Raw genomic sequence first — 19,515 nt, 5'->3', positions numbered from 1 at the left:
CTGGATTAATCTTGCACAGGATAGGGACCGCTGGCGGGCTTATGTGAGGGCGGCAATGAACCTTCGGGTTTCTTAAAAGCCATTTGTGAGTAAGTAAGTAAATATTTTATTACTATGAAATGGTTAATATATTCTATTGTATAATATGTTATTGTCATTAAGATATTAATTATGTATATGTTTCATATTTACATTTTTATATTTTAAACGAAAGAATTTGACATATTCTTTATTCTGTACTCTGAAGCAACTGTAAGATATTATGGAACGAATAAATATGTCTGTCTGTCTGCCTGTCCGTCCATCCATCTATTAATTTTAATAATTTTTATATTACATCTGTGGATAATATTAGGTTTCTTGAATTTTTTGTCGACAACATTTTACAATGGTAGGCCTATATTGATTTTATTTAAAAAAAGCGAAATACCGTGAATTTTGCTATTTTTACAGCTTAGGTCTACGTTGAATGTACATTCTTTCTTATCTATATATTATTCTCATTTTAACCATGGTACCTTTTAAGGAGAAATGCAGTAAATATTAGCAGAGTCTTTATTGCTCAGAAATGAGTTATTAGAACGATTTTGTTATTTAAAGCACAAAACCTTTTATTTTTTTTTATTTTTTAGGAATACAGAATCTTGGTATTCTTTGTATAGCCTATACTTCTATCTATGAATGTTTAATGCTGTTTACGCATGGCGAACTGAATATAATAAAATATTACGAGTAAATTGTCATGATTTTAATACACGTAATGCAGAACTGTAAGAATAGAAAGTCACAGACAGAAGTAATATATATGCCTAATTATTGTAGTACTTTATTGTTTATTAAGTTAAAATCTAGGGAGTTGACCACCGTAATTGGCGGTGATTTAAACTCATTTCGTATCGGTGTATTGAATTATGTTCAATTAACAATTGAGAAATTGAGAGTAACTTCAATTTTGTGTTCCTAAGAAGTGTTACCGGTAATTACTTTTCAGTGTTTGCGTGTATTTAATTTTTAATAAGTAATTCATTATGGCGTGTGTTTGAGCAAAGTGTAGACATCAGCAGTATGTATACAAATAATAATTATTATTATTATTTATACTTGCTAGTATAATAATATATTATTGAGATATTTTTACATGCCAATAACTTCATACTTGCTGATTATTCGTATTATTGACAGTAATATTTTGTATATGGACAGTGATTTTGGTTTCCGAATGTGAATTAACATAGATGTTACAATTTTGGATCTCATTGAATACTACAATAAATCAGGAAATAATCAGAGTCAATAAAATAGTCGTATGAATATAAATGATGATAATGATGATGCTAATAATAATAATAATAATAATAATAATAATAATAATAATAATAATAATAATAATAATAATGAAGTTGAACATAAAATAAACATAAATAAGTATAAGGCATGAACATGGCGCTGGTGCAGCATGGTTTGCTGAATTTAATAATAATTCGGAAACAATAAAATTCAAATTGCAATCATTAACATCCCAGTGTGACGTCAGCATGCGCAGACCAACGTATTTGTGTCAGCGTTAACACATACTGCAACTGGATCCTTTGATTGTTCGCAGAAATACCGACAAGCCAGTGTTGCCAACTCGACGGAAATTCCGTCAAAACTGACGGAATTTCAACGTAGCGGACGGGAAAAAAATGACTTTGACGGGTGACGGATTTTCTGGCGGAAATTACGATTTACATCGTCTTTTGACATTTTTTGCTGCTGTCATTTTTAATCTTTAATTTTTTTAAGATTTTACTTTTTATTTGAACAGCCCTGCTGCCTGTTCCCTACTATGTTTAGGAATCGCTGTTTCAGATTTCCTCGTAATCAAGTTAGATGTTGACGAATTATTATTTTAATCAGGATTGGTAAGTAAGTTGTGTTAAAATTTGCTTTGTATTTATTTATTTGGTCTTTTTTTAAATTTTGACGGATTCTGACGGATTTCCAGGTGTTATACTGACGGGAATACAATTTATGTGTTGGCAACACTGCGACAAGCGGCGGATCGCTGAGAGTCCCGGTCCGCAACGCTGGGTCGTAACGTCAAGGTCGCAGCTGCTCCCAAGCTTCGTTCCTTAAACTTTTGTTAAAATTCCTTGTGTTTGATATTTTACAAAATTTCTTTACCTCCGTATAATTTCATAAAGTGCAACGTGTTTTGCTCGGTCCATTCCATGTTCACTGTCCACACAGACAGACGAATGGGTGTTGATTCATTGGTTGATTGATTGATTGATTGACTGATTGATTGATTGACTAATTGATTGACGTTAATCCTACGCTAACAGGTGGGCTATCCTCCCTTGGCCCTGCAGGTAAGGTTCCATCATCTACTGAGGACCCCGAATAGAACCTGGAGCCTCAAGCCCTTAGAACCTAGATTAACATCGGAAACCCGTACTTGCCATAAGTATAGGCACCGTGCAAGGTCCTCTGGTGGCGACTGTTGTTACTAACTGCAGGACAGCAGCGATAGAGTTGTGCTTGAGCGTATGAAAATACTTAACGCCTCAGGTTAAATGATTAAAAATATGGATGATCCTAAAAAGCGAAAAGGTAAGCAAATTGCTGTGTTCTTGAGTGTAGTAATGCTTATAGGAACACACCAACCGATGTTGTTTTTATTCATTCCCAAAACAGAAAACTCAGGCGCAACGACGCTAATTGTTGATCCAAGCAGTACGCAGACGAAAGTAAATAAGGCTACACTGCTTGTAATCATAGTGTTATATACTAGGCCTAATATAATTATAAACTAGAATGTATATAGTATTATGTTTATAAGTAACTATTAAGTTATCAACGATAGGAATTTATAATTTAAATTCCAAAAAGTACACAATTACTAAGTTCTTTACATATATATTATGTATAATATTAGCAACAATAATTAATAATATACTTATTTTTAAATGTATTCATATCGATATTTAATTCTTGATTTCAAGTGTTGATGGTTCACCTTGGAAACCAACACCCGCAACAAGAATTTGCGGTATTCATTTTATTGGGAAAGAGATCAGGACACCCCCAAAACTAGCATACCGTTCACAGTATTTTTCTAAAAGATTACACGAAAAAGACTGCCTCATCTCAACTAGCTCCGGAAAGATACGAAAGAGACGCAAAAAGAAGAAGAAAAGATGAAAATTTAAGTTTTATGGAAGGCGAATGCTCAACAAGTGTTATTTATAAAATTAAGTAGCCATACAGGCAGAAGTAAATCAAACCATTCTTAGTGATTTTGTTTTTCCTTTCACAATTGAATTGTGTGAATTGTCTACTCAAGTGTCTACTCCATTACATGCCGAACTGCAGTCACATAAGAAATGTTATGACAAGAGTTCAGGAACAGATGATATGTTTAATGAAATGCAAGGTTTCCGAGATTATTCTACAATAAAATATGAGACAGAATTACCAGACTTAATGGGAGTGACATTTGTGGTTTTGAATATTTTGTTAAAATTGCTGCCAATTGAAACACAATCATACCCGTAGAATCATAATAAGAAATATTTCCAATTCTATCATTTAATCCAAAAATAGCTACCATAGGCCTAGATAGTCGAAACGACCCACGATGTAGACAATACATATTTTTTTTTTCCATTTTTATTAGTGGATTTCACATCGAAAGCTTTCGAAAAATTCTGTCCAAGAGTAAGATTAGTAAAGAAAATCGTGTACTCATATTTTCAAATTAAAATGAAAACTGGATTGTCGTATTCTGCTATGTGGGTGATGTTCGGAGTTAATCGTACAATAATTATAATTAAGGTGTATTTTTACCGCCACTTTAATGTTGTTGACATCCATAATGGTTAGTGTAATTTTGGGTTTTGGCCTAGCAGAGAAAATATTCAGGAAACAATGCCTGCAATATTGAAAAATGCAGAGTGACAATTAATTGTTCAAAAGTGGAACAGCCACCCAACGTGGATCAGATGGTGGCCTTCAAATCTAAATGCTACCGAGGCAGATCGAGTGACACATTTATAACAACTGATTGCGGATTATTGACTTTATTACAAGGTGGTGATGAAGTCAGGTTTGCCTGGAATGATAACAAACCTCTCCGATAAAGGGATCATTGTTGTTACTCCACCGTATCTGCATGATGACATGGTAAATTAACAGCTGAAGAAGTCGAAACTACTTACAGCGTTGCCAGTGTTCGAATTCATGTTGAAAGGTGCATTCAGCGAATTAAAATATACAGTATAACATTTTACACAAACTATCAATTGAACTGCTTCCGCATGATGATCTTGTTGTTTATTCAACTTTCCAAAAAGAAGTCTGATCCTCACAAGTGATACCAACAAGGCACCACTTATGAGGCAACTAGGCCAGAATATCACGGGGTAGGGTGGCCAGTTCCTTTTCTCTTCCATTGCATATATCGCCGACTAGCTACATATTACACTAGTCAGACTTCATATGCATACAAACAATATTATTCATCCTCTGGCACATATTGTCAAGTGAGATGTACAGCCTGGTAAAGATGTACATATCAGCCAGAACCTCAGTCAGAGGTAGTATGTTATGATATTGTTCATTATGTGTTGTGTTTTAGAGAATTTGCAATCGCCCATTATTCAGGAAGTGTAATGAAGACTACTTTTAGAATTAAATCACATTAAAATACGTAATTTATACAGACATTATACACACATAAATATTACACACGTCATGACATCAAATATAAGTACCGGTATATCAATATTTTCGTAATATGACTGTTCACCCTCATTCAATGGTCTGAAATCTGATTTAAATGCCGAACAACTACACTGATATTTCAGGAACTTTGTAGTTAACATTTTACACTCCTCTAGCAGTACTGAACTTTCCACTGAGTCTATTAAATAATTAAAGACTGGCGATTGCTGGGTTTGCAGTGAAAGACCTGCCTCTGGGCAGAACACTATGAATCAATGAACCCATTCTTACTAATATTACAACTTTTTATCGGCAGAAAGCCGCATGTAATTTCTATATCACACATGACTAGTGAATGACTGCGAGCCTGTAGTTAATTAGGAATTGAGACATTGCGCAGCGCCACCAGTACGAATTTGAGACCCATGCACGGTGCCTATAGGGGTTGAATCATTTTGCAACGCAACTTATTTGCATACATATTGCGAGTTAAAAGGTTTCATGGATTAGATGAGGGGATAGCTAAGCGACAAAAGGCCGAGGAATGCGACAAGGTTGGAGTGGATTAGATAAGGGGATAAATAATGTGAGAGGAGACATTTTATTGTATTTGTATTGCATAATTGTTTGTGTATTGTAATTTTATTTTGTATTGCTTATATTGTTTATATAGGTCTCGCAAGTACGGATTACCGACGGAAGGAATGCGAATCAAACACTGCGATAAGGAAGAGCGGGCGAGAGGAAAGGTCAAGAGATAACTTGAATGACATTCAAGAGTACAGTCGGAAGAGAAATGACATCGATAGAATCAGTCTAGCGTTGAGATAGTTACATTACGACTTTATTTTCTTCCATTGCATGTGAATACGTGTCTTGTATCGCACGGTATTATTATTTCATTCGTAAACAAATGTAGCGCGTTTAATTAGTTTCGAATTTTTCTCTTGCTACGTTCTTTATTTCCACAGCGATGTCCTCATTTGTTCATCTTCTTGGAAGAGACAGTACTTCCATCGGTTCGCACCTCTCCCCCCTCGGTTGCCAACATACACACGTCAAAATAGACAGCAACGCCACCATTGGTTTTCGGTAATCGTTTCTTGCGTGAGCTATACCACTGCCACCGAGTGCTTGCCCACTTGCAGTGTAAATAAATACACTAAAAACCCGCTCGCATTTTCTTTTGTTTCAATATGGTCGAATGTGATTGCGCTTGGCTAATGATGTATTTTTTGTAGTGGGTTTTTTACGACGTTTTATCCACATGTAGGTTATTTAGCGTCTGAATGAAATGAAGGTGATAATGCCGGTGAAATGAGTCCGGGGTCCAGCACCGAAAGTTAAACAGCATTTGCTCGTATTCGTTGAGGGAAAACCCCGGACTAAACCTCAACCAGGTAACTTGTCCCGACCGGGAGTCGAACACGGGCCATCTGGTTTCGCGGCCAGACGATCAACATCTATGGTTATCTAGCGTCTGAATGCTATGAAGGCGATAATGACAGTGAAATGAGTCCAGAGACCAGTGCCGAAAGTTACCAAGAAATTGCTCTTAATGGGTTGACGTAAACTCCCGAAAAAAATCTCAACCAGGATTTGAACCCGTGCCCGCTCGTTTCACGGTCAGGCAAACTAACCGTTACTCCACACACAGCGGTGGACGCTAGTGATGTTTCTAATCGCCCATGGTTCTGATGATAATTTTTTTCGTAAAATTGATAGGCCTAAGCAATGTTATGAACACAATAATTAATTTTATGGGAGCTGAACATTTCTTTCGTAAAGACGAGCTATTTTCTCTGAACCAAAAATACAATGCCAATGCAGTAATAATTACGTAGCCTAGCGAGCGCTTGACGACGATTGCCACGAAATTTGATTTCGTGATTTCAGTGATATTTCCTATAGCACATCATATTTCTCCTTCATTTAGCTGTAATAACCAGATATATCATCTTACTAAATCTGTATTTTCTTCTAGTACATTCAAAAGACCCACGTTATACTACGTAAACCTTGCATTTGAAATAATGCTTAAAGAATATAGTCGCGAATTTACTAGCGAAATTTCGATTGTCCTATTTCGGTACGGCCAGGTCACTAGTGGCGAGCATAGTCGGCGCAGCTATGCCGTCCGCCTTATCCAGTTGTTCCGAGAGATGAAATGAAGGAGAAGTGAAGTGTTGGAATGAAAGAGGGAAACAGAGTACCCCGAGAAAACCCTTATGCAACGTCTATTTTACCATTATACATTCCACGCAGACCGAACCCGGACCGTCTTCATGGAAGGCCAGTGCACTAGCACTGTAGCCACACATGCGGCATGAATAGGTGTTACACGTCCAGCTTCCATGCACGTCCACACTTACTGCAACTTCAACGCTCTGGATCCTTTGATTTTTCCTTGGAATAAACGACAAGTGGTGCAACTCAGTGCCCCTCGGTCCGTAACGCTCAGGTTGCGGGCTCACGCTACGCGCCGATGTTGCTAAGTATCGTTCGCTGTCCAGATAGGATCGCTGTTCTCTGCAAGTCTGGACGCAACTCAAGAACTCAAAAGGAGTACAGCAATGGCAAAGGAAGATTTAATAGAAAGATTTGCCGTTCTCTGGAGAAAGAAATAAGAATGAGGAGAGCTTTGTGTGGATTGTAGCATTGTACACGACAAAAACATGGACATTACGACGAAGTGAAGAGAAGCGACTAGAAGCAATTGAAATGTGAGTTTGGAGAAGGATGGAGCATGTCAAATGCACAGTCACAATAAGAAACGAAGCTGTGTAGGAAAGAGTGGATGAAGAACGAATGATGCTGAAACTGAGCAAAAAGAGGAAAATGAATTGGTTGAGAAGAAACTGCCATCTGAAGGATGCACTGGAAAGAATGGTGAACGGGAGAAGAGTTCGGGGAAGAAGAAAATACAAGATGGTAAACGACATTAAGATATATGGATCAAATGAGGAGACAAAGAGGATGGCAGAAAATAGGAAAACTGGAGAATGCTGGATTTGCAGTGAAAGACAGACCTGCCCATGTGCAGAACACTATGAATGAACGAATTATTTTTCTTAGTTATTAGGTTTAAAGACATAGACAAATGAGTTACAATTCGTAAAGTGCTCACATTTAAATATAGCTCTACAGCAGTGGTCGGCATTACTTGACTCGCGTGTCAACCCCACATTAGGCCAGAGGGCGGAGGGGTAAGACTTGATCTGCGTCCCATTACTAATCACTTGTTCATTCAATGTTACGCAGTTTGGGTATACTCACCCGCCAATCTTCCCCTTTGCTGTTTATGAGGGCTGCACTTTATATGACGTAATCTTCGCTGACCACTGGTTTACAGTAACCATCGAAATCATAAAATTTCACACACAACAGTTATCTGAACGTATTCAGTTAAGATAAAGTTAATCTTCAGGTTCTATACATGTTTTGACTCTATTTCCGCCTAATTTTCGGTAACAGATACTGTACTTGTTGCCTACATTCTAATAAAATTGTCTTGTATTTCGAAATTTTAAATAAATATATGGGGATATTGTTACATGACAAATATATTTCATAGTCAGGTCCATACTCCACTTTTCATTCAATAAAATTCAGCATTTCACAATATTCTATCATATATTACTCTTTTACTTAACATAAAATTAATTATTTTTTATTTCATTACTTGCCACAACATAAGCAATTTTATGCGAATTAGTAATAAAACTGTGAATTAAACTGATTCATGAATTTATACCAATCAATTGTTTGTCACGAATGAATATTCCATAATTAAGATATCAGTCATATTTGTCAGTTTATTCTCCAAGAAACAACAAATTCAAGAAGAAAATCCTCCGAAATTAACGTCTATAATTAGCTAGTTGTGATGACATTTACAGTCAATTAACAAAGACGAAACAGTGGTAAGTTTCTATTAAAGCAATGGTGATATGAGAACTAGCTATTTTTCACTTTATCAAAACTGTCACTTCGAACTGTTACAAACTAAAAGTAAGTCAAACTACACGGAATTGTGTGTGTCGTGTGTGTAAAGAATGACAAAAGTTTCCATATCAATCATTCGTATTAATAAATATCTCACAATGCCGGCTGTTTCTATGGAAACTTAAGGACAAACGTAAGCTGAGGCGTGATGTTCTTGGAAGACAATCAAGCAAGATCGCTAATTTCGTATTATAGAAGGTGAGTTACCCGTCATCCCACTCAACTCTCTCCATGGGGCTACATTAGAGTTCCTCACATTATTAAATTCTAGTTACGATCGGGTATCGGTAAACCACCGCCGCCATCTTGACTTAGACCACGCGGATTACTCCGGTCCAACATTCTTCACCTTCCTAAACTACGAGTATTTTTAGGCTGATACTTCCAGTACTGCTTTCGGAAGGCTATGACTGTCCAGTCTCTATCCGTTACTTTTAAATTTGAAGGATCCACACAAAAAATATGCTAATTCACTAATCTTAAATTTTACAGGGTAGCTTTTCCAATTCACTGCGGGCTGAAGCAGGAAGGTGCATTGTCACCTCTACTTTTTAACTTTACTCTAGAATATGCCATTAGGAAATTTCAGGATAACACAGAGGGTTTGGAATTGAACGGGTTACATCAGCTTCTTGTCTATGCGGATGACGTGAATATGTTACGAGAAAATCCACAAACGATTAGGGACAACACGGAAATTCTACTTGAAGCAAGTAAAGCGATAGGTTAGGAAGTAAATCCCGAAAAGACTAAGTATATGATTATGTCTCGTGACCAGAATATTGTACGGAATGGAAATATAAAAATTGGAGATTTATCCTTCGAAGCGGTGGAAAAATTCAAATATCTTGGAGCAACAGTAACAAATATAAATGACATTCAGGAGGAAATTAAACGCAGAATAATTATGGGAAATGCCTGTTATTATTCGGTTGAGAAGCTTTTGTCATCTGATCTGCTGTCAAAAAATCTGAAAGTTAGAATTTATAAAACAGTTATATTACCGGTTGTTCTATATGGTTGTGAAGTTTGGACTCTCACTTTGAGAGAGGAACAGAGATTAAGGGTGTTTGAGAATAAGGTTCTTAGGAAAATATTTGGGGCTAAGAGGGATGAAGTTACAGGAGAATGGAGAAAGTTACACAACGCAGAGCTGGACGCATTGTATTTTTCAACTGACACAATTAGGAACATTAAATGCAGACGCTTGAGATGGGCATGGCATGTAGCACGTATGGGCGAATCCAGAAATGCATATAGAGTGTTAGTTGGAAGGCCGGAGGGAAAAATACCTTTGGGGAGGCCGAGACGTAGATGGGAAGAAAATATTAAAATGGATTTGAGGGAGGTGGGATATGATGGTAGAGACTGGATTAATCTTGCTCATGATAGTTGTACTTGGGGATGTATTTTAGACCCGGCTGGCCCAGGCAGCGTCAAGGTATATTTTTCGAGGAGAGATGTCGCCAGGACACATTTTTTTTTTTCTTTTGCGAAAAGTTGTATTTTATTCACATTTAAACATTTTCACAGTGAAATGTACTCCGCAGACCAAACAAACAAGATTTGATTCCATACATTTTCGACTCACATTACGTAAGTATTCCTGTGTAAATGATAGTCAGAAATTAATAAATATTCAGCAAATCAATAAAAAATAATATAATAAATATATACATAAATATCGCAAAAATTACAATGAATACTCTAAGAATACATTCGAATTTGTCTATACAGAAATAAAAATGTAAAGAAACCTGCACTAAAAAAGAATAAGAAAAAAAGATGGTGGCGATGACGACATAAACAACCACCGATACTACCGAAATTCCAGAACCAGGGCACATTTTGCTTAGAAATACATCACTCGTTCTGCTATACCCCAGGCGGGCGCAGTGGTGACTCGACGGTCGTCCAATATCAAGACGACAAACGTTTACAAATTAAAAAATGCCGCAATGGTGGCAAGAAATTGATAAAAATATAATAGCCTTCCGAATATATTTATACAGTTACGATATGTTCGTGCTATACTCAATCACGTGTTCACATCTCGGCATTCGAATACTAACCTATACAAGTATTTCTTCTAAATCAACATATGACCATTACCTCCCTAATGGAACAAACACAACTATTCTTGATACACCTATATTACAGTACAGAATGAAAGATCGGTTAAATAAAACAGCTGTCCTAATATAATTCGAGAGTTATTTTAAGCCCGTAAAACTTACAACCCATATAATAGTACGTTATGCAACGAGCCTATAAAGATAGTAATTAAGAAACGAGTATGGATGTTTCTGAAACTAGCGCAATCGAGTTTCATAATTTTCATACGAGCTTCTTAATTACCGTTATAGGCGAGTTTCAAACGACTTTTTATGCTCGACCATATTTCTAACTTAAAATTATTCAGATGTATACATTTTATTTGCATCTGACTACATCGGAAATTACTTTGTTCTAGGTCGTGAATTCTGAGATGTGCGCAGACGCGAAAGAATTGTTTTTTTTTCCAAGGAACAATAAAGTCATTGACCTTGATGTAATCCCGTTAAACTTGATATAACCTTGATTATTGAATTCGACTTTGAAAAACGAGATGACAATTTGAATTAATTTGAATATTATCTACAATTAACACTAATTATTATAGTAACAGAACATAACATTCTGCGACAGTATTGGATTTCCAGCCTTCGTGACTTTTCGCTAATTCTCTTTCGATTGCATATCCGAGAATAATCGATACTTGCGGTTTTATAACGGTACAAAGCTGACTTTACATTGGCTGAACACCTGTAAGCTCAGTAGTCATTGGCTGAGCACCTGTACTTTAATGAGTAGGTGTACTTTAATGACATGCATTAAAGGACTGCTACCAGGTGTATAATTACTACATTTCGGCATGGTCGAGCATTAAGTAACATGTTAACTACAAACCGTAGAACTTTGAGGTGTCATTATTTCTAGTGGCTAATTTCACTATTCCTGGTAGGTCTAATTTCTTTGTTCGAACTTATGCAAAAGCAGAGAGACAGATGTCGAAACAGCAACAACAGAGATCTTGTATTTCGTGTAACCATCGAACATATGTTCCAATTCGAGTCAGTAGAGACACATATTTCAATTCAAATCACCAACGATAAAGTTGTTTCAATTAAGTTCAAATGTACAATGACACAAGTTTCAATTCGAGATAGTGACGACACATGTTTCAATATTCTATTCCTTCTATTCCAGTCAGCGGTGAAAAATGTGCAACAAACAGCGGTTCTCCAATTGCCAGAGATAGCGGTGTCACATTTGCCAGAGGCTGCAATGTCAGTGTTGGCAGAGGCAGCTATGTCGGTGTTCCCGCTGGCAGTGTCATCGGTGACATCAGAAGCAGCTCTTTCGGTACTTCCAGCTGCAGCTGTTTCGGTATTTCTAGCTGCAGCTGTCCGGTATTTCTAGCTGCAGCTGTCCGGTATTTCTACCTGCAGCTGTCCGGTATTTCTACCTGCAGCAGTCCGGTATTTCTACCTGCAGCTGTGCGGTATTTCTACCTGCAGCAGTCCGGTATTTCTAACTGCAGCTGTCCGGTATTTCTACCTGCAGCTTTCCGGTATTTCTAGCTGCAGCAGTCCGGTATTTCTACCTGCAGCTGTCCGGTATTTCTAGCTGCAGCTGTCCGGTATTTCTAGCTGCAGCTGTCCGGTATTTCTAGCTGCAGCTGTCCGGTATTTCTACCTGCAGCTGTCCGGTATTTCTACCTGCAGCTGTCCAGTATTTCTACCTGCAGCTGTCCGGTATTTCTACCTGCAGCTGTCCGGTATTGCCAGCTACAGCTGTTTCGGTATTTCCAGAGGCAGCGGCTTCTTTGTTGCCGGAGGCAACGGAATCTGCGTTACCAGATGCTCCGGTGCAGCGGTTGCCAGAAGCGGCAGTGTAAAAGTTGACACATGCGCCGAAGTAGCACTTGAGAGAAGAGAATCAGTAACAGTTCAGAGATCTGCAGAGTAAATCTAGAGAGAATGGGCGGAGTAACAGTTAAGAGACGCGGCGAACTAATATTTGAGAGAAGGGGCCGAAATGCTGCGGAGTAACAGTTAAGAGATGTGGTGGAGTATCACTTCAGCATAAGGGGCTCACTAAGAGTTCAGAGATGCGGGGGAGTAACTAATCAGAGAAGGGACTTTGTAATAGTTCAGAGATACGAGGGAGAAAATCTACAGAGAAGCGGCGGAGTAAAATCTGCGAAAAGCGGCGGAGTAACAGTTTAGAGATGCGGCGAAGTTAAAGCTTTGACAAGCTGCAGAGTAACAGTTGAAACATGGGGCGGAATAACACCAGTGAGAAGAGCGGAGTAACAGTTGAGACATGCGGCATGGTAAAAGTTGTGAGAAGCAGCAGAGTAACAGTTGAGACATGCAACGGTGTAAAAGCTATGAGAAGCGGCGGAGTATAATTTGAGACATGCGGCGGAGTAAAACCTGTGAAAAGCGGCAGAGTGACAGTTGAGACATACGGCGGAGTAAAACCTGTGAGAAGCGGCGAAGTATCAGTTGATACATAGAGCGGTGTAAAAGCTCTTTAAAGCGGCAGAATAACAGTTGAGAAATGCGGTGGAATAAAACCTGTGAGAAACGGCGGAGTAAAAGTTGAGATATGCGGCGGATTAAAACCTGTGAGAAGCGGGGGAGTAACAGTTGATACATAGGGCTGTGCAAAAGCAGTGAGAAGCGGCGGAGTAACAGTTGATACATATGGCGGTGTAAAAGCTGTGAAAAGGGGCAGAATAACAGTTGATACATGAAGCGGAGTAATAGCTGTGACAAGCGGCGGAGTAACATTTGAGACATGCGGCGGAGTGAAAGCTGTGAGAAGCGGTGGAGTAACAGATGAGACTTGCGGCGGAGTAAAACATGTGAGAAGCGGCGGAGTAACTTTTGAGACATGCGGCGGAGTAAAAGCTGTAAGAAGCGGTGGAGTAACAGTTGGTACATTGGGCGGTGTAAAAGCTGTGAAAAGCGGCAAAATAACAGTTGAGACATGCGGCGGAGTAAAACCTGTGAGAAACGGCGGAGTAACAGTTGAGATATGCGGCTGAGTAAAACCTGTGAGAAACGGCAGAAAAACAGTTGATACATAGGGCGATGTAAAAGCTGTGAAAAGCGGCAAAATAACAGTTCAGACATGCTTCGGAGTAAAACCTGTGAGAAGCGTCGGAGTAACAGTTGATACATAGGACTGTGTAAAAGCAGTGAGAAGCGGCGGAGTAACAGTTGAAACATAGGGCGGTGTAAAAGCTGTGAATAACGGCATGATAACACTTGAGACATGCGGCGGAGTAAAACCTGTGTGAAGCGGCAGAGTAACAGTTGATACATAGGGCGGTGTAAAAGCTGTGAAAAGTGGCAGAATTACAGTTGAGATATGCGGCGGAGTAAAACGTTTGAGGAGCGGCGGAGTAACAGTTGATACATAGGGCGGTGTAAAAGCTGTGAAAACGGCAGAATAACAGTTGAGACATGCGGCGTAGTAAAACCTGTAAGTAACAGCGGAGTAACAGTTGAGACATGCGGCAGAGTAAAGCTGTGATGAGAGGCACAGTAACAGTTGAGACATGTGGCGGAGTAAAATCTGTGATGAGCGGCACAGTAACAGTTGAGACATGCGGTGGAGTAAAGCTGTGGTGAGCGGCTGATTACCAGTTGAGACATGCGGCGGAGTAAAAGCTGTGATGAGCGGCACAGTAACTGTTGAGAAATGCGGCGGAGTAAAGCTGTGATGAGCGGCGGAATACCAGTTGAGACATGTGGCGGAGTAAAAGCTGTGATGAGCGGTATAGTAACAGTTGAGACATGCGGCGGAGTAAAGCTGTGATGAGCGGCGGAGTACCAGTTGAGACATGTGGCGAAGTAAAAGCTATGATGAGCGGCAGAGTAGCAGTTGAGACATGCGGCGGAGTAGACGCTGTGATGTGCGGCACAGTAACAGTTGAGACATGCGGCGGAATAAAGCTGTCATGAGCGGCGGATTACCAGTTGAGACATGCGGCGGAGTAAAGGCTGTGATGTGCGGCACAGTAACAGTTGAGACATGCGGCGGATTAAAGCTGTGATGAGCGGCGGATTACCAGTTGAGACATGCGGCGGAGTAAAATCTGTGATGAACGGCACAGTTACAGTTGTGACATACGGCGGAGTAATACTTCAGAGAAGGGGCTCAGTAAAACTTCAGCTATGCGACGGTGTAACACATTCAATAAATTAACGAGTTATTGGGAAACTTAATGTTCGCTATGAATTAATGAATTATTGAATCTTAAACTAAATTTTGCAGTGACTGTAATAAAATACTTATCGAATTAAAATACATGTTTATTCAACAATTATTGTGTTGAAAACTTCTTATTCTCCAATTCGAGGTCCGCTCAGAGTTACAAATATATGGCGGACTTCGTCTTGGACATACGACACATTCTGCAATATATGAATAAATTTACACGAGTTATCAATATTATAAAACAGTTTCAACCTCTGGTCATGAGTGCTTTATATGGAGACTTTAAACTCTGTAAACATTAATTAATCCAAAGCCAATATCAGGATGAGAACATAGAAGTTCCCCAAATGTTTTGAGCTGTGTAATTTTAATTGAATCGGTCATTCCAGAAAGGGGATATCATGAAGAACGCGAAAATGAGTTAAGAGTGCCATTGTTTTCTCCAGACCTAGACACAAATTTCCATACGGAAATGGGACAAATTTGTCCATTCTCAACGCAAAGCAGAGTACCATAAGCGGTGCAGTCATCGCAGAAAGGGGACAAGTCAGCGACTTACCTTCTTTCTGCACTGACTGACGACGTGACGCAACTGAGTATCGCGGATCTAATAAGTTACGCTCCCATCAGCTGATTAGGAAAATGACAGATAAGCTAGAAGTAGTAAGTGACCCAGGGGAAGAAAGCTGTTTTATTAGTGGTAAATATAAACGCAATGAAATTAACTACTGCAGAAATGTATATAAGAAAAGTAAACTGAAGGCATTGAAACGTCAATTCCATTGGGAAGGCTGTAGCAGCACGTACGACAGGAGAACAATGTGGGTAAGAAACTGATATTTGTTTTTTTAGATGCAGCTTGGGGTTATCAATTTTCAACATTCACAATTTCGAAGACCATACGGCGCACTTCTATTCCTATCATGAAATTATAGGCCACAAATCTTCAAATGAGATGTGTTCCTTCTGAACCACATTGCAAATGTCCCTTCTTCAGTCTGATAACTGTGCAGGGCAAAATAAAAATCATTCCTTAATTCGATTGTTGCTTGCACTGACCCAAATGGGGAGATTTAACAAAATCATTCATTATTTTCCACAACGAGGCCATTCATTTTGTTCCCTGTCACCGCAACTTTGGTTTAGTGAAGGACACACTAAGGAAGATTGGGAATAAGTGCCAGACCAATACAATACCTTGATCCACCAGGCAGTCCACACCTGTGAAGTAAAGGTCAGAGTGTCTGGACGCGAAACCAGGTGGCCCGGGTTCGAATCCCTGTCGGGGCAAGTTACCTGAATGAATGAATGAATGAATGAATGAATGAATGAATGAATGAATGAATGAATGAAATAGCCTTTGTATTTCCCGTGAAGGGCTATGGCCTCCTGAAAAGGGGAGCTCTTTAGAGATCATGCGGTGAGCTACCTAAGATGAGGTTTTTTTCCGGTTTTCCCTCAACCGAATACGAGCAAATGCTGGGTAACTTTGGGTGCTGGACCCCGGATTCATTTCGCCGGCATTACCACCTTCACTTCATTCAGACACTAAATAACCTAGATGTTGACACAGCGTCGTAAAATAACCCAATAAAGTAAAATAAATCCACCAGGCAAACACAAACAACAGATTTTCTGTAGAATCAGTTACTACTGATGATATTTTGAATTTTAAATACTGGTGGCCACAGATTTACAGGAAAACCACCTGCTCATTAGACACACTAAGAAAGAAATGGAAAGATGAGAATATGTTTTCTTCAGCACAATTCAGTGAATTTGTTCACTCTAAAGATGATCCAGGATGTGTGAGTGAATTGAGGAAACACAGATTCTGTATTTAAAAACCAGGCTCTGGACGCATAGTAATGCCTACACAAAAGCATACAATGGGAAAATTCCCATTAATACGAAAAAAAACTTGGAGATGTATCGAAAGTGAGGCAATAAATTCCATTGGAACACACTTTCTATTACGAAGAGATCCTGAACTGGCCACCTTGTGACAAGGAATCTACAAATGACGTGGCTTCCAACGTCTAACAATACACTCTATAACAATTAAAACAAATGATTTTGTGTAGTGTTTTAGTGTATTTTTATTGTGCTCTCCTATATGCAGTTTTTAAGTATTAGTTTAAAAGTAGAGTTTTGATTTAAAACTGTGATATAAAATCACATTTCTATAGTAGGAATAATGATTAAAATGCAAAAATAATTATGTAAATGGTGACAGTAATGTAGTAATTACACACAAAAACATCGTTATCATTGTAATTATTAACATTTAGTTTATTTTCAAATATTACATTAGCCCAAAATTGTAAATTATATATATATTGTGACAGCGACGTGAGATTCGAACTCACGACCAGCGTTCCGCAAGAGAGGAGATCGCGCGCAGCAATTTGGGATGGCGCGCGGCGTAGAGGGGAAAGGGCCAACGCGGCGAGAGAGTGGAGAGAGTTTGCGCGCGCATCTTCTGCTTGCCTAGAGAGGCCGAGAAATCCGTCGAAATGGAAGACTCGCGAATTCGAACTTTCGAGGCTACGTCGCTGTAGTTATAAATTACGGTCGCGAAGGAACGACAGCAGTTTCAGAGTTTCAGAGTTTTAAGTTATTCAGTCAGTGAGAAAGTCAGAGCAAGCAAGCCAGCCGGAGTTCGACTCGAGTGTGCGTCCGCATCTGCGTCAGCATCCGAAGGCCTGAGTTCGAGTGCAGTGGACCGCAGTTGGAGGGACCTGAGTTCGAGTGCAGTGAACTGTCTCTGAAGGTCTGTGGTTCGAGATACCGTGAACTCGAGTGACTGAGATAGAAGAACTGTGAGCTGAGAACTGGTAGTTCTGATTTGTAAATAGTGCTTTGTAAATATTAGTTAAGATTAACAGTTCATTGTTGTGCGTAATATTCCAAGTAAATTGTCATTGTCGTCGGTGGAGTGCTATAACGAATACGGTGTTGAGTGAAGATCCAATTGTTGACGAGAGCGTTTAAGGTGAATTGTAGAAAGGAATTATTGTTGTGACGAATAAATTACATTGTTGTTACTAATAAAATTTACAATATTTTTATATTTAACAATTCCTTGCAGAAAGATGACAAGTCATGGTTCAATTAAACAGCTTTAAACAAAAGTGCTTGAGATGTCAGATGTCTAACATGATGTATTATACTTCACTATTCACATAGAAAGTAAGAAAAATATTTATAATTATTACTCCAGTATTGGAAGAAGAAAACAGTTTTTATTGATTATCTCAAAAGTAAGATTATATGGATTGTCCCCTTTCTGCAATGACCGATTCGATTAAAGTTACGCTTAAGCATCAATGTTTACTGTCTGCTACAGTAGTATCATTCATTCTCAATAAAGGGTTTCTGATATTACATAATACTTGCAGAACTTGGAGCGACAAAGTTTTACTGAGAATGACATTCTCAGTAGGGAAACAAAATGGAAAAACATGTATTCAAAACCTGTATTTCTGTGTATTATTTGGGTTGCACCTAAGAAACCAAATTCATGAATATCTCTCATGAAGGAATCCAGCCAACAGACACCCTGGCAATAGAGTAATTCTGCCTACAACAATGAGGATTGTCAATATTGGCACCGAAAGAATTCAAGGCTCTCCAGCAACGGGACATAAGGATAGAAATGTGCAGTATGTAATGGAATGCAATTGATGGCAAATATTTGTTGAAAATTTGTTATGTTACATAGTAACCAAAGTTATAATTTCTTCGAATGGGTTTATAACTACATTTTGGTCACCCTATTTTTTTATCAAGGTGAAACGTTTTACGCATTTCCCAACAATCCACTTTTATTTTATAGCGAATTATACGTATTCATTTTTAGAGTTTATTTTCCATTAATATTTAAAAGTCTTATTTCAAATAAAACTTTACAACCGAATAATAAGGTACTTTTTGTTTGTTGCAATAGCCTACATACAAAAGAAATATAAATGACACTCGGGAGGAAATTAAACGCAGAATAAATATGGGAAATGCCTGTTATTATTCCGTGTAGAAGCTTTTGTCATCCAGTCTGCTGTAAAAAAAAACCTGAAAGTTAGAATTTATACAACAGTTATATTACAGGTTGTTCTGTATGGCTGTGAAAATTTGAGAAACGGATATTAAGGGTGCAAATCAAGATTTAAGGTATAACTCCCTGTAAAGTTGATTTGAATAAGTTCGAGGGAAAAATTGTTCCGGGGCCGGGTATCGAACCCGGGACCTTTGGTTTAACGTACCAACGCTCTACCAACTGAGCTACCCGGGAACTCTACCCGACACCGATCCAGTTCCTCCCTCTATATCCACATACCTTAAAGTGGGCTGACAACTGTCAAGCAACCAACTTCGAGTGCACACTAACTCCGTGTGACTTACATTGTGGTTTTCTGTTAACGAACAGTGACGTGTATTATGCAAATCAAGATTTCAGGTATAACTCCCTGTAAAGTTGATTTGAATAATTTCGAGGGAAAAATTGCTCCGGGGCCGGGTATCGAACCC

The 19,515-nt window shown here is 38.7% G+C and overlaps 1 non-coding gene across 1 annotated transcript; it reads right to left on the bottom strand.

The window, feature by feature from the left end:
* Positions 1 to 19,206: 19,206 nt before the first annotated feature.
* Positions 19,207 to 19,279, bottom strand: TRNAN-GUU (transfer RNA asparagine (anticodon GUU)). The gene has a single exon. It is a non-coding gene; the product is annotated as a tRNA-Asn (tRNA).
* Positions 19,280 to 19,515: the final 236 nt, after the last annotated feature.

The sequence above is a fragment of the Periplaneta americana genome, chromosome 7 (assembly GCF_040183065.1).
Source record: "Periplaneta americana isolate PAMFEO1 chromosome 7, P.americana_PAMFEO1_priV1, whole genome shotgun sequence".
NCBI lineage: Eukaryota > Metazoa > Arthropoda > Insecta > Blattodea > Blattidae > Periplaneta > Periplaneta americana.
Note: the sequence above shows the minus strand (reverse complement) of the source record. Positions and strands in the feature narration are given on the sequence as shown.